At 44.9% G+C, this 12,242-nt stretch overlaps 1 protein-coding gene across 1 annotated transcript in view; it reads left to right on the forward strand.

The window, feature by feature from the left end:
* The window catches only part of ccdc126 (coiled-coil domain containing 126), a 61,995-nt gene that overhangs the window by 4,405 nt on the left and 45,348 nt on the right, over positions 1–12,242 (forward strand). The gene's annotated exons all lie outside the window — the stretch shown is intronic.

A 12,242-nucleotide genomic window follows, 5' to 3' on the forward strand; every position in this document is an offset into this window, starting at 1 on the left:
TTCAAGTGTTTAAAAAAATAATCGAAAGCAGTTGAATCATTTTGTGTTCTGAGTGTTTCAAAATAGTGAATCGCTTTCTGAATTCTCACTGTTCACGAGTTGCTCCATCATTGTTGTGAAAGTGTAGGAACAAGGACCCACAACAGGGGGCGCAAATGAACGGACAATGGAGGAAGTCAAATAGCACTTTTACTGTTGTGAAATAAGCACAACAAACACAACCGATTACAATAATAGACAATAAAGTCGAATCACAAAGGTGTCATGTGGGCAGGCTCGAAGATAGAAGACGTCTGTCCAAAGCAGAACCGGAACCACACGATTTCCTCCGCCACCGAACCCCGGGAATACTGGAGCCGACAAGTCCCGAACTCCCAGGTGGCCACTGCCTCCGCTTGTCGGATCTGGTACTGCTGGCGAGGAACAGAAACAGTCAGATGTGGGTGCGCCTGCACCCAGCAACACGTATGGTGGAAAAACCACCTCCACCTCTCGTCAGGAAAACACTGTTAGTGCAGGAATGTGAGTACTTATCCGAATGGTCCAATACAGTCTCCTGCTGTTCTACTCACTATCTGCGTAAGGCAAAAAAGTATTGATGGTCAAAAAAGACAACACAATTGGCTGGATACGTTACCTCCTCGGTAGAGCGATATCTCGGCAAAGAGGTGGAGATGACGTCTTGCTGATATACCGATGCGGATCAGATGATTGGTAACAGCTGCCGTAGGTGACAGCTGTCACCCCGGCTGCTCCTGTGAGGCGGCAGCGCCCTCTGGTGCCTGGAGCCCGCACTCCAGGCAGGGTGCCCTCTGGTGGTGGTGGGCCAGCAGTACCTCCTCTTCAGCGGCCCACACAACAGGACCCCCTCCTCAACGGGCGCCTCCTGGCGCCCGACCAGGCTTGTCCGGGTGGCGGCGGTAGAAATCGGCCAGGAGGGCCGGGTCCAGGATGAAGCTCCTCTTCACCCAGGAGCGTTCTTCGGGTCCGTACCCGACCCGGATGTAGGTCTCCATTGATTTGGTTCCAGGCATTGAGTTTCCATCCAGCAGGCTGTACAACCTCTCACGACCTGAGCGCGAATCAATGGAGACCTACATCCGGGACTCTTTAGCTGCCGGGTTGATCCGGAATTCCACCTCCCCGATGGGTGCAGGTTTCTTTTTTGTGGGGAAAAAGGATGGCGGACTACGTCCATGCATTGATTACCTCCTCTTCAGCGGCCCACACAACAGGACCCCCCCCTCAACGGGCGCCTCCTGGCGCCCCGACCAGGCTTGTCCGGGTGGCGGCGGTAGAAATCGGCCAGGAGGGCCGGGTCCAGGATGAAGCTCCTCTTCACCCAGGAGCGTTCTTCGGGTCCGTACCCCTCCCAGTCCACCAAATACTGGAAGCCCCGGCCCATCCTACGGACATCCAAGAGCCGGCGCACAGTCCAAGCCGGCTCGCCATCGATGATCCGGGCAGGAGGTGGTGCCGGACCCGGAGTACAGAGGGGTGAGGTGTGATGCGGCTTAATCCGGGACACATGGAAAACGGGATGGATCCGCAGTGAGGCCGGAAGCTGAAGCCTCACCGCGGCTGGACTGATGACCTTGAGGATTTTGAATGGACCGATGTACCGATCCTGCAGTTTAGGTGAGTCCACTTGGAGGGGAATGTCCTTTGTTGACAACCACACTTCCTGCCCTGGCCGATACGTAGGAGCCGGGGTCCGCCGACGGTCTGCATGGGCTTTCGTCCTCATCCGGGCCCTCAGCAAAGCAGAACGGGCGGCACGCCACACCCGACGGCATTTCCGCAGGTGGGCCTGGACCAAGGGCACACCGACCTCTCCCTCAACCACCGGAAACAACGGAGGCTGGTACCCCAGACACACCTCAAAAGGGGAGAGGCCGGTGGCTGACGACACCTGGCTGTTATGGGCATACTCGATCCAGACCAAATGGGTACTCCAGGCCGCCGGGTGCGCGGCCGTCACGCAACGCAGGGCCTGTTCCACCTCCTGATTGGCCCGTTCTGCTTGCCCGTTGGTCTGGGGATGATACCTGGATGAGAGACTCACCGTGGCCCCCAGTTCCCGGCAGAAGCTCCTCCAGACTTGCAAGGAGAACTGGGGACCGCGATCGGAGACGATGTCTGTTGGAATCCCATGCAGCCGGACGACGTGGTGGACCAGGAGGTCCGCTGTCTCCTGGGCAGTCAGGAGCTTCGGGAGGGCCACGAAGTGGGCCGCCTTGGAGAATCGGTCCACTATCGTGAGGATGGTGGTGTTGCCCTGGGACGGCGGGAGGCCCGTGACAAAATCCAGGCCGATGTGGGACCAGGGGCGATGAGGCACGGGCAGCGGCTGGAGCAGTCTCTCCTCTATTTGGGTGATCGAACACTGTTCTGAACTCCCTCACAAACCCATCATATGTCTGAAGGAGCCGTGAATTTTGCTCCCAGAGCGCTGTAGCCCAAGCGCGTGCCTCACCGCGAAGCAGATTTATCACATAAGCTATTTTGCTGGCATCAGTCGCGTACATGACGGGTCGTTGTGCGAAGACGAGCGAACACTGCATAAGAAAGTCCGCGCACGTCTCCACACAACCCCCGTACGGCTCTGGAGGGCTTATGTATGCTTCCGGGGAAGGTGGGAGGGGTCGTTGAACGACCTGTGGAACGTCACTGTTACGCACAGGGTCGACAGGAGGGAGAGCCGCAGCAGCGCCCTGAGGGCGCGCTTCCACCTGCGCGGCGAGAGCCTCCACCCTGCGGTTAAGGAGGACGTTCTGCTCGGTCATTAGATCCAACCGAGCCGTGAAGGCGGTGAGGATTCGCTGCAACTCCCGATCATTCCTCCTGCAGACGCCTGTGCGCCCTGTTCTTCCATTGGCCGTTCAACAGCCGGTTGACGCCCCTCGGGATCCATGACGTTGGCCGAGATATCCTGTTGTGAAAGTGTAGGAACACAGACCCACAACAGGGGGCGCAAATGAACGGACAATGGAGGAAGTCAAATAGCACTTTTACTGTTGTGAAATAAGCACAACAAACACAACCGATTACAATAATAGACAATAAAGTCGAATCACAAAGGTGTCATGTGGGCAGGCTCGAAGATAGAAGACGTCTGTCCAAAGCAGAACCGGAACCACATGATTTCCTCCGCCACCGAACTCCGGGAATACTGGAGCCGCCAAGTCCTGAACTCCCAGGTGGCCACTGCCTCCGCTTGTCGGATCTGGTACTGCTGGCGAGGAACAGAAACAGTCAGATGTGGGTGCGCCTGCACCCAGCAACACGTATGGTGGAAAAACCACCTCCACCTCTCGTCAGGAAAACACTGTTAGTGCAGGAATGTGAGTACTTATCCGAATGGTCCAATACAGTCTCCTGCTGTTCTACTCACTATCTGCGTAAGGCAAAAAAGTATTGATGGTCAAAAAAGACAACACAATTGGCTGGATACGTTACCTCCTCGGTAGAGCGATATCTCGGCAAAGAGGTGGAGATGACGTCTTGCTGATATATTGATGCGGATCAGATGATTGGTAACAGCTGCCGTAGGTGACAGCTGTCACCCCGGCTGCTCCTGTGAGGCGGCAGCGCCCTCTGGTGCCTGGAGCCCGCACTCCAGGCAGGGTGCCCTCTGGTGGTGGTGGGCCAGCAGTACCTCCTCTTCAGCGGCCCACACAACAATCATACTACTTTGAGCATTTCACAAGTCAGCAATTTTCTGAAACAATTGTTTCCTTTAGTTTTTCAAGTGTTTATAATAATAATAATAATAATAATAATAATCCAAAGCAGTTGAATCATTTTGTGTTCTGAGTGTTTCAAAATAGTGAATCGCTTTCTGAATCCCCACTGTTCACTAGTTTCCACATCATAGTACTTTGAGCATTTCACAACAGTCAGCAATTTTCTGAAGCAATTGTTTACTTTAGTTTTTCAAGTGTTTCAAAAAAAAAAAAAATCTGAAGCAATTCATTCATTATGTGTTCTGAGAGTTTCAAAATAACAAATCGCTTTTTGAATCCCCACTGTTCACTAACTGCCACATCATAGTACTTGGAGCATTTTATAATAGTCAACAATTTTCTTAAACAATTGTTTCCTTTAGTTTTTCAAGTGTTTCAAAAAATAATCTGAAGCAATTGTGCATTGTAAAAGGCTGAATTAAAGGTTGGTTCATTTAGTTGCACAAGTGAATTATTTTCTTAGTGCTTCAAACATTTCAAAATACTGAAATATTTTATGAGCTAAGGATTCAGCCCTGACCGTGAGATGCCACCATCATGTTTCATGGTCAAAAAAATAAATGAAGCTATTGCTTTAAAAATATCAACAGGGTATGAGGTCATATCTCCGCAAGACAACGATGTATCCAAGTCAAACTTGATACCTCAGCACATGATCCTGTTGTGAGGATGCATGGACAATGTGGTGTCATTTCACCTTGAGAGGGCGCTGCAATAAGCAAAAATGTATTTTGGTCAATAACTATGTGTTTTATTATAATCACAACTCATATGTTTGCCAACACAATGAGTGGTCTCAGTGCTGAGGTGCTACAACATGTCAAACTAAGTGGTTCAGTGGCAAGGCCACCAAACAGGAAATGAGGTCATATCTCAACTACACTTTGATGCATCAAAAACAAACTCGGGACCTCAGCTGTGGAGCCCTTTCTGAGGAAGCTCAAACATTTTACTGTTGTGTTTGAAAATTCAAAACATCAGTTTTTAAAGCAAATCTTTTACAGCTTTGAGCTCGCAGTTTATTTTGTTTGATAGTTTCATGACAGTGGTTTGTTTTAAGAAACAATTTACCAAATCAAAGCTACAGACCACAAATCAAATTTCCATCATGGGTTTGTTGACTCATGGATTAACAACGACAGCACTTCTGTCCAGCAGGTTGTGAGCACAAACTACACTGAAAAAAGAGAATAGTTGAAGCAACTTAAAAAGTGTTACAATTGGTAAAATCTGAATGAATTAAGTTGTTTGAACTTAATTTTGCAAGTTAGATCAACTTTAGCTCAACTAACTTACAAAGTTAAGTTCAAACAACTTAATTCATTCAGGCTTTACCAATTGTAATGCTTTTTAAAGTTGGTTCTTTTTTCTCTGCATGCTACTGTTGGGTGAAGGTGAATGAGGGGGAGGCGTTGTGGCAAGATACTACAGCAGAAGAACTTTGAGTGTTGGATGTACAACCGGTAAAACCGGCAGATTGCCTCAGTATTGATGGAGAGAGGACCAAGTGGAAGAGGAGTAAGACCAGGAGCATCAGAGGTCAGTTCCAACTGTTTTAACGTGATGTGGATGGGAGAGGACAGGGTAAGCTGGAGACCGATAACCTGCTTTGGTGGCCTATAAAGAGAACAGCCAGAAGCAGAACAACATTTTTTTTTTTTTTTTACAAAACAACTGATTCATTTGGTTATAAAAGTATAAAAAAAAGCCTCCTTTTATCCATCAGTATGTGAACAATCCTTTGGTGGGGTTTAAACCCAACATTCACCCTCCAGCCATAGGCGGGTCCAGATGGTGGCCTTGGGTAGGTCGGGCCATCCTTGGTGCCACCCCATTATTGCCAACAATGATTGGCTATCTGCTTACTTAGAGGCATGACTTGGATTGAACTGTTTGATAACAAAACTTGATAATTCCATATGCAGAAGTCATTCTGTGTTTTGGCTAGCTGGGTTGGGTATCACACCCCCTTAGCCTACTTAGAAAATGCCTACATTTTCTTTTAAACTATTTTGCATGTATTTGCATGTTGGTAACTGCTGCGTCCAGTTGTGTAATTCTCAGATGCATGGTCCACAGTTGGGCTACCAATATGTAGACCTGTGTTCGATTGCTACTCATGCTACCTGTCTGCGTCCTTGAAAAAGACACTTCATCTGCATTGTCCTCATCTGCCCTGCTGTAAATGGGTACCAGCCTTGGCTGGGGGAAGTAACCTATGTTGGACTGGCATCTCAACCAGCGGGAGTTGTAGATTCTCAGGCATTTCACGCCATGGAATCTGGAGATAAGCAATGATAATAATGATAAGCAGTCCTATAGAGGAAGGGCTTCCTCTATAGGACCCACAATCAAGCAGATTGCCTCAGTGACACAGTGTAGGCATGCACACAGTACTTTTTTCAATTCAATTTCAATTTATTTTCCTTTATAGCGCCAAATCACAACAGAGTTGCCTCAAGGCGCTTCATACAGGTAAGTTCTAACCTTACCAACCCCCAGAGCAACAGTGGTAAGGAAAAACTCCCTCTGAGGAAGAAACCTCAAGCAGACCAGACTCAAAGGGGTGACCCTCTGCTTGGGCCATGCTACAAACATAAATTACAGAAACAATTCACAGAAAATTCATGGACAAATATACAAGAATTGCTGTTGGTGCACAGGACAGGAGGGTTGCCAACACAGATACAACACCCATCTCTGGATGGAGCTGCACCTTAAACAGAGAAAAAACAGAATCAGGCATCAGAAAGACAAAAAATACTGTATAATTTGCCAGCATTAATCAGCAAGGAAAACAGAAGAAATACTAAGGTGATCGCCGGCCACTAGCCCTAAGTTTCACTAAAAGACCCAAAATTTAGGTAAAGTTGAGGCCGTGGCCCACTCCAATTACTAATAACATGAATTAAAAGAGTAAAAAGCATAAAACAAAACTGTACCAGTATGCTAGCCATATGAAAGGGAAAAGAAGTGCGTCTTAAGTCTGGACATGAAAGTCTCCACAGAATCTGATTGTTTTATTGACGCAGGGAGATCATTCCACAAAACAGGGGCACAATAAGACATTCTAGTGTTTCTTTCTCTATGGAGGATCAAATGTGGAGAAAGTATGTCATAATCAAGTCATGATTCTTCTGAGATCAATAATCACACCTGAAGTTGTAAAAAATGCCACCAGTGCCACACTGGGCGAAGTTAAAGTGAGTCCTACAGATGCCTGCTTTGCCAAAAGAGGCCTCAGCAAAGACAGTGCACAAAAAACATTTCAAACAGCCTTGCATGCCGTATTGACAAGTTGTTCAATTGAATTTCATTTTGCTCGCATTCCTTCATGCGGTGGAAAAGAGGGCCCGGGACACTCAAAGCAAACAAAAGGCCTAAATATGAATATCGAGGCACGTCAGCCAAAAATGAACCCGATCTCCAAGAAACCCTCTTAATAAGTAAACCCAAATAGCACTTCAAATGAAGTTGTATCACCGAGTGCTTCATTTACCTCCCATTCATAATCCTTTTGTACACCAACTCGCAGCCGTATAATCTGTCATTCTTCAGCGGTGCTGCTTTTTATGTCAGGCAGAGGATGTGTTCAGGGCTTTTTGTATGACATGGGATGCTATAAAGGAAACGAGGAATGAGACGCGGGTGAGGATATGTACAGCGCAAATTCCCAGCCGCATTGACATGATCGCAGTCAGGAATTAGAAAATGTTCTCGCCTTCACCATGTACACTAAGTGATGTGCTTCAGTGAAAGCACTGTGTGGCAAACACAAGTGTGTGACATAAATGAAACAAATGCGTAAAGCGTGTGGAGAAGATTGAGAGACACTTAGTGTTTATCAGGCAAAGCGGTTTGGGTGTCGTATAGGTGACATTAGCTAACCTGATGGTGGTGTCATGCAAAAATACAGTATTGTTTATAAGTCAAGCCTTGATATCATATTTTATGGCTGTCTTTGGATCAGGCTTTGATTGGCAGTCTTTGTGTTGGGCATAACGCAGCATTTGCAATTTTTTCTCTGTCTACCTGGTGCCATAGTGACCACGTAGTGACTCTGTCCTGGGGGTTGAGTTAGAGTCTATGGTGGAGGTGTCAGAGAGGAGGATGTTGAGGAAACTGCTGAGCATCCTGGACAGTACCTCCCACCCCCTGCATGCCACACTGACATTCTGTCAGAGTACCTTCAACCACAGATTGAGACCAGAACACCACAGGAGGTCTTTCCTGCGGCAATCAGACTGTATAATTCCTCCCCTGTCTGTAGGATGAATACACAGAGTTATTCAGTTACCCAGAGTTATGTGCAATATTGTTGAACATCTTGCACAAATGTCTTAAAAACATTTTTTTTCACTGTTTACTGTCACTGTTTCAGTGGTCTGGCAAAATAATTTATTTCGGGACCAGTAAAGTTCATATTATTCTTATTGCTTTTGTCGCTGTAAAATGCCAACTCTGATTGAAGAATGACTGGCAGATGGTGGCTTTTTCTCTGGCTCTTGTAGCAGATGTAGCCAAGAGGTGATGGGGTCCCAGCCATGCTTGACAGCATTGTCAACAGTTTGTCACTGGACGAACTATGTGATGACACAATTTCTGACAGCCAAAATGTTCTTATGCATTGTTTATTTGGTCAAATATAAGTTTTCAAACAATCTATACATCACAATATCAACATAAAAATCACCTCTCTGGCTGGCATTCCAAGCAGTGTAGGGAGAAACCTGGGTGTCGTAATTGATGACCAGTTATCCTTCTCAGATCATGTTGCTTCTGTCCTCAGGTTGTGCCACTTCACACTATTTAACATAAGGAAAATCAGGCTATAGCTATCTCAATATGTAACCTAACTCCGGGTACAGGCCATGGTTAGTTCGATTACACTCTTCCAACAGGCCTTATGGCTTGGACAGTGAAGCCCTTACAGACAATCTGAATGTGGCAGCACATCTGGTTTATAATCAGCCCTAAAGGTCACATTACTCAAGTCTTGATTGAACTCCAGTGGCTACCTTTTGCCCCCCGCATCAAATTCAAGCCATTAATGCTTTCCTGCAAAGTGACAACTGGGTCAGAACCCATCTACCTAAAGGCTGATGCTACCCTTTGGCCGCTGCACTCCTCCAGTGCATCTGGTACTGCCATCTCTACATACAAGGCAATCCAGACTATACTCTTTTGTGGTACCTTGATGGTGGAATGAGCTACCAGATGCTATCACAGCAGGGGTGACACTCTCTGTTTTCAAGGCACTCTTGAAAACCCACCTCTTCCGAGAAGGCCTCCACTTCTAATATCGTTAACAACCCTTACCCTGTAAAACTCAGTGAGTTAGTTGAACTCAAACCATTTGAGGAAGCTGATTGCCTTAAACCATTTGAGTTTGCCAACTTAAATGAAATAATTTTCACAAATTTAATTGTTAAAGTTTTAGTAACTTAACAATTTATAGTTAATTAAACTTATGTAAATCTAGTTTATGTTTTTCAATAAAAAAAGTGACAAATACATTTCTGCATTCTTTGGTTTACTTGTTGATTCTGCGTTGTGTTGTTATGGCTCTGCTCATTCATCCCCTCAGGACACAACCTCACGATCTCCGACATGGAAGTCAGACTCTCTAACCAGAAGGCTAAAACCCAGGGCTCTGGCCTTGTGACCAGACAATTCTTTTGAGCTGTTGGGAGTGAGGTTTACTAACTACATATGCATAGCGACACCTGGTGGCCTCTGTTACATGAACTCAATTAAAATGAGTGAATGGAATGCACTGGAAATACATCACCAACACTTAAATGCCCCAAAACTTTAAATCCACTTAAAGGAACTGAGTTGTTATGACAACAATTCATTTTTGAGTTAGTTTAATTAATGGAAATGAGTGACTATAACTTTTTCCAAAGTTTGAGTTACATTAACTTAATTATTGTATTAAAATGGAGTGTTCGGTTTAACAGTGTACCATGCACTTCTCTTTTCTCTGTACCTTACACTGTTTTCTCAAATTTCACTCACTGGTTTGTATGTGTCTTTAAACATGGTATTCTTCATTACGCTGATGTCTCCTTTAACTTGTAAAGACAGTATTTATTATTATGCTGAACCTTGATTGTGATTCTTCACTTATAATTTGTTTTGGATAAAAGTGTCAGCTAAATGAACGTAATGTAACATAAAGAAGATATAAGGAGATGTGATGATAATGGTGCTTTACGTCTAACCACCAGGTGTCAGTAATGATAACTAAACATGTGGTAAGATATAAGAGAAGGTAGTAGAAGAAGACAAGTCCAGTCAGCACAGTGGAGAGATGGGGGCTATAAGTGGGGTTTCTCACAGGCCATGCATTTCTCCATAAAGCATAATAATCCACCAGTTCCAATTAATCTTCATGGGCAATTAACTTGCAGTTAAGCAAGTTCAAACAGTGTGGTTTTTGGGTGTCTAGATGGACTGTAAATTGACCTTTGGTGATCATATACAGAGAGTTTGTCATGTTTAAAGGCAGCAAATACAATGAGGTGTCTGGCAGCAAGTAGCTGGGGAGCTAGCACGAAGTATCTGAAGCAAATCTATACTGCCATAATAAGATCTGATCTGCCTTAGATTATGCATATGTTTTATGCAGATCGGCCACAAAATCTCATCTACAAAAGCTCAATGTGATACAAACTCAGACCCTCTGTGTATGTTGTGGAGCTTTCAAGACGTCATCAATCCAGCTCTTTAGGTAGAGGTCAGAGAATTACCTTTAACCTTGAGGTGTCTCCATTCATCTATGGGGTATCGGACAAATTTACAGGGTCACAAACAAACACATCCTACCAAATCTATTTTAAACCCATATTGGGAGCATGGTAAGACTGAGTCTAATAGTTTTGGTTGGGTAGGATATAGTCATGCTAGGAAACTAGGCTTGTCTAAGTTAATGCATTGTGTAGTACCACTGTCTGTGATCCCCTCTTGGTTTTTCCTACACCCTGGGTAGACTTTGAGTTGGAGAAACTTGTAAAGGAAAGTAATAAGTAAGGTGGGATGGACGGTCTAGTTCGGCCTTAATATGAAACCTTAATATGGTACCTTAATATGAAATATATGGTTATGATTCAAATATTTACAGATGGATCTAAAGATCCAGTCCACACTGGTTGATAATCCCCAATTTCATAAGTCAATTATTAGCACTTTTTAGCTGTATTTTTCTTGGTTGTTGAGATATATTCACCAATGCGCAGGATAATGTATTGGTTTTTCAGTTCAAACTGAGACAAGAGCAACACAAAGAGGCATTGTGGTATATATAACATGTAATGTAATGGTCTTCATTTATGTCAATCCTACCATTGGACAAATACAGCCTCCAATCACATTAGCCTAAAATAAATAAATGAATAAACAGACGTGAATATACTCTACTGTATGTGATGATGTAATAACGCTGCTCAGATGCTTGATGTGGCACCTTCAAATGTTGTACAAAAGAATTTACTGGAGCTTGATTAGATCCTCATCAGAAATCGTTCCTGTGGAGAACGTACCCGTCACTGAGTGAGCTGTTTAAATGCAAATTTGTTTTCCTCTCCTTTCACACGTCTCCTGGTTTGAACAATAAGATTTCTTGCAAGATTTGTTGAGATGAAATGGCCTGTAATTTTCTTCTGCTCTGAATCAAACTGTTCACATCTGTAGTGGGTAAAAGTGCGAAAGGAAATAGGGGCGAGCATCTTGTCGATCAAGCATGTTACTGAATGACATATATATGTATCTATATATATCTATATCTATCTATATATATATACACTCAACAAAAATATAAATGCAACACTTTTGGTTTTGCTCTCATTTTGTATGAGATGAACTCAAAGATCTAAAACTTTTTCCACATACACAATATCACCATTTCCCTCAAATATTGTTCACAAACCAGTCTAAATCTGTGATAGTGAGCACTTCTCCTTTGCTGAGATAATCCATCCCACCTCACAGGTGTGCCATACCAAGATGCTGATTAGACACCATGATTAGTGCACAGGTGTGCCTTAGACTGCCCACAATAAAAGGCCACTCTGAAAGGTGCAGTTTTGTTTTATTGGGGGGGGGGGATACCAGTCAGTATCTGGTGTGACCACCATTTGCCTCATGCAGTGCAACACATCTCCTTCACATAGAGTTGATCAGGTTGTCAATTGTGGCCTGTGGAATGTTGGTCCACTCCTCTTCAATGGCTGTGCGAAGTGTACACGCTGTCGTTTACGCCGGTCCAGAGCATCCCAAACATGCTCAATGGGTGACATGTCCAGTGAGTATGCCGGCCATTAAAGAACTGGGACATTTTCAGCTTCCAAGAATTGTGTACAGATCCTTGCAACATGGGGCCGTGCATTATCCTGCTGCAACATGAGGTGATGTTCTTGGATGTATGGCACAACAATGGGCCTCAGGATCTCGTCACGGTATCTCTGTGCATTCAAAATGCCATCAATAAAATGC

This window comes from Thalassophryne amazonica, chromosome 20, assembly GCF_902500255.1.
Source record: "Thalassophryne amazonica chromosome 20, fThaAma1.1, whole genome shotgun sequence".
Classification (NCBI taxonomy): Eukaryota; Metazoa; Chordata; class Actinopteri; order Batrachoidiformes; family Batrachoididae; genus Thalassophryne; species Thalassophryne amazonica.